We start from the raw sequence: 4,866 nt of genomic DNA, 5'->3' as shown, positions 1-4,866 counted from the left end.
GGCAGCCCCTTAACCGACTGAGCCACCCAGGCGCCCCGAGTGTTCAATCTTCTAAAAGCTCCTTTACATACAGAGAAGATCTATAGTACTCTTCAGTGATTTTTGGAGTACCATTTTTATTTTGTTTGTAGGGTTGCCAGATTTCACAAGTAAAAATATAGGAAGCCCAATTAAATGTGATTTTCATATAAGCAATGAATATTTTTTGTGTGTAAGTCTCAAACATTGCATGGGACAATCTTTTACTAAAAATTGATATTTGCAATTTGAATTTCCTGTATTTCATCTAGCAACCCTATTCATTTGGCGAAGACATAGATAAAACAAAACAAAAAGTTTATTTTATTGGCTTACTTGCAAATTGGAAGAAAGTTTCCAAGAGGTTTTTGGGCAGTAACAGCTATTCCCAAACTTGGCTGCACCTTGGAACCACCTGAGGAAGTCCAGATTCTGGTGGTGGCGTTCTGAGATTCAATCAGGGCACGGGATTTTTCAAAAGGAATATCAGTGAGGAGTTGGTGATGATGTCCAATGGATGTCATCCTGCACTACAGAAAACAAAGACCTAAGAGACTTTTGGATTCCACCCAGATCCCATACCCAGATCCACTCCAGAGCAAATAAATCAGTGTGGGGGGGAGGGGGCAGGAAGGGGGGTGGATCCCCTGCATTGAAATTTAGGAAAATCTCCCAATGAATGCTAATGTTCCTTCAAAAGTTAGGAAGTCCTAAAATATGGCATCCTATGGAGGGCCATCTATAGGAAACATTTAAAAGTTTATCTTTAATATTTTAAATTATGAAATTAATATTTATTATAATAAATTCAAGCAATAGCGAAGCATCTAAAATAAAGATGACTCCCCCAGTTCTACTTTCCAGAGGTATCCACTGTCAAAGCCTTGATGTGTTTTTCCTAGGCCAAGCATAAAGGGAGGAGGAGAGGATCGATGAGAAGCAAATGATATGTCTCAGTTATCTTTTAAAGAAGTTGCCACACTTCACTTTTAATGGACGAGAACTTTGTCACCTCAACTCTTCAGGGAAATATTGAGTTTCTTCCAGGCTTCACTGTGAACCAGTGAAATCAGGAGCTGTATAATATAAGGGGAGAAGGGGAAGAGATGGGAGAGGACAAAACAACCTCTACCACAATTATATTCCTGTCCTGACATCCCCATGTAATGGCATGGCCTTAGAGAGCGCTCCTGACCATTGTCTGTCCCCTTATGCACTTGCCTCAGAGAGCAGGAGTGACTAACCCAGCCACTGAGTTGGAAAAAGGAACTGGGTCTAAGTGGCTCCATCCACTCTTTTTGTGTCTCTTTGGGGAGGCAGCTTGTCTTGCGGAAAGCGCACATTCCTAGCTCCTCTATGGGGTATGTTCTATATGGGCAAGCCTCTAGCAGGGATCCCTCTGGTCTTCCAGCTCTGCCTAGGAGAGGGTAATTCTGATTCTATACCATTCTGTAAACCTTTTGTTGCCAGAGAACACCACATGTCCTTAAAATAGCCTTGTCAGAATAAAAATACTTTGTATTTCCTTCCTGTGTCTATCTCTTGCAAATGATTTCATTCACAAAGTAATCTCTGAAAACACCAGCAATATATAGTTTCCCTTTGAAAGTTATAGAGTTATCAGTGAAGAAAACAGCGTTAAGTTCTCCTGATTTCCATGTCGAGGCAGGTCTTGTGACCACATCTCAAACTAGTGGCATGAACATGTCATAAACAGAAAATCACAAAGCCAAATAGAATGGGGAGAGATACGCAAACATATGAAATGCAGGGAAAAACACAAATTTTTTACTAGTAGAGAAAATAATAGCAAAGCAATTGAAAGGGATAAAATAGACACTGGAAGTTGCCAGGAATATTGCTGTCATCCCATATGCCTGATTCCTGAATAAAATATTCCCCATCCAGCCATGTTATCTGTATGTCACCTGTCAGGCCAATAGGTAGACTAGGTCACATTTGGGCAAGAGTTGTGCTCCATTTTCCATGAGCTCTATTAGTTTTCCCTATGTAGGGTAATGGCAGGATTGTCTTTGCCCGACTGATATTCCTTTTGAACTGACAATTACGTTTCTCGAAAGCACAAAAATCTAGCAAACAACAAGTACATGTATTCACAAATATATATGTGTGTGTGTGTGTATGTATGTATACATATATACATATACATACATATCCATCATTGTATCAATGGATGAATGGGTGAATACATAAACTTCTATGTTACCCATGACAGAAACATTTTAAATGTTTTTGTTGCTGTTATAAGATAGTAATTCAGTTTCATCTTTATAGTTAGACTTTTGTGAAATTACTCTGGTTTATTGAGGTAGACTATAAGTATGTGCTTAAAACTGAAAACATTGGAACAGAGACAGCCACCAGATTTGCACCATGGTTCCAAGCTCGCTTCTGCCGCTGCTCCTGCGGCTCCTGGTGCTGGGACAGGAGCCAGGCGCTGCTGGGACCCCTGCCTAGGAGCAGGTGCCAGGCACCACCCCTGGCCTCGGGACAGTTCCTGGAGTGCGGCCCTCTACAAGTTCACGGACTGCAAGTCATGCCCCCCGTGCGACTTCACAGTGACTTCTGCTTGGGCTTCTCCACAGCCCCTCTAGCTTGCTGTGGAGTTATCCTTAGAAAATACATTGTAAACCCTAAGAAGTAACTGTGGAAGCAGCTGAAAGGTCAGCAGCGCTCCTGTTCTCTGGCTATTGAATGCAATGGCCCGGTAGAAGCAGGATTCCACGATCCCCAGGGACAGGGCATAAGTTAGGAGCTAAGAAAGAACTCTCAGTCCCCCCTTTCTGTACCTGGCGATTGCTAGCCCAATCCCACTCCTCCCTTATCCCATGACTGACTCCCTGCGAGCCTATGCTTGGGGGAGAATGCAAGCCTGCTTCAAGATACTTGCCATCCCTTTGTACTCCTTTCCCATGCTTTGAGGCATCTGTCCTCGCTTTTCTGATAAAAAAAACAACTACATGCAGGATTCAGCTGCTGCTGCTGTCCCTTGCAGAGGCAGCCCTGCTCAGCTGCTTAGACTCTTGTCTGAGAACTTCATTTCAGTGCACGAGGACACTTCCTTCTCAAGGCAGTAGCCCATCTTGTGTGTGGGTGGGTGGGGGTTGAGGGGGTGGGGAGGCTAAGCCAAGTCCTTGTGCTGGGACTGCCTTCTGGCTTCTAGGTCTGGGGCGGGTGCTGCAGAAAAGTGAAGTTTACTACTCCCATCCAGGAGGCGGGCGGGAAGTGCCTTCCTGAAAGGGCGATGATCCAGGGACAGTCCCTAGCGCCTGCCAACAGGAGGCCCCACCCATTCATCATACATTCATTCATTCATCTGGAGCCAGCCCCTGCCCCCCAGTCTGCTCCTGAGACAGCCCCCCAGATAGCCAGAGCCAGACTCTAGCAAACAGGGGTGTGGAAGGATGGGGGGTATGACCTTTGCGAGGCCTGGGCCTTTGCTTCAGAGGACCCTTAGAGGGTGTCCCACTACACAGTCTCTGGCTCCAGCATAGAAAAGGACACCCGAGCTGGCTCACACCGGACAGTTGACACTAAGAAACCTCAGCATTTGCACTAGGCCTCCCACTCCCACCCCACCCCCTCGGCCTGAGGGCCAGGCTGACCTAAGGGACAGGCACAATACCAGGCCCCACCCACTCAGATGTACTGAAATTCCACCCCAGTGCCTCAGTCTGCAGAGTTAGGGACTGCTCCTAATACTCGGGGGCTGGCCCTCAGACACTGCCCACCAACCTTCAAAGGAGGGGATATTTATTTTGGGGAGAAAGTTTGGAGGGGAGAGAGAATTTATTAATAAAATAAACTTTAAAAAATAATTTAGAACATTAGAATAATTTGAAACAGGTTTTTTTTTTCTGCTAAGATTCCAATGTTATGAAAAATGTTGCATCACAATGTTTTAAATCACTGCTAAATTTTTGGTGTGGAGGAAGGAAACTGGAGTAACACATGGAGATCTGTACTTTTACTTTTGGTTCTAAGCACGAATTCATGGTGTAACTTTGGGCACTATCTAGGCCTCTCTCAATTTCTTCATTTATATCACAGAGTGTAGAGCAGATAGTCCTTAGTGCCCCTTCTAACTCTAAAATCCTTTGATTGTATTCATTAAAACTTCTAGATTAGTACCAAGTTCTTGGCTGAGGAAAAAAAAAAATGAGCCTAGTTTACTGAAGAGCCCAAGAGCAGGTGCTGCCCCCTATAGTAGACTGACAAGGGGGGCTGAAACCAGATAAATACTTTGTCATTCAAATTGCTTCTCTCAGTCACTCTCTATGCGCCTACTCCTGCATAATCAAGAATTCTAAAAACTAATTTGTTTTTAACAGTTATAATGAAAAGAATTAAAACTCAAATTATATTGAATAACTAGTAGCTAAGACAATTTGAGCAAACATGTTAACACTACTCAAGGGAAGGACCGTTTCTATAATTTTCCAAAATAAATTCATCTGAGCCTGGATTGCGGAAGAGGTGGTACCATTTTAGATGAATCTTTTTATCTAACAACAGTATTAGAAAAATTAAACATATTTTAAGAGAACCTGGAATTCAATAATATGATAGATAATTAATATACATCATTTTGAATAGAACACAAAAATCTAGTTGTAGATTAGGTCTAACAAATAGTAATAATATAAAAGTTCAAAATTGTTTTAAATTTTGTATTTATGTTAAAGCATTATCTCTTTTTTTTTTTTAATTTTATTTATTTATTTGACAGAGATAGAGACAGCCAGCGAGAGAGGGAACACAAGCAGAGGGAGTGGGAGAGGAAGAAGCAGGCTCATAGCAGAAGAGCCTGATGTGGGGCTCGATCCC

Source organism: Ailuropoda melanoleuca, chromosome 6 (assembly GCF_002007445.2).
Source record: "Ailuropoda melanoleuca isolate Jingjing chromosome 6, ASM200744v2, whole genome shotgun sequence".
NCBI lineage: Eukaryota > Metazoa > Chordata > Mammalia > Carnivora > Ursidae > Ailuropoda > Ailuropoda melanoleuca.
This window is presented reverse-complemented; position numbering follows the sequence as displayed.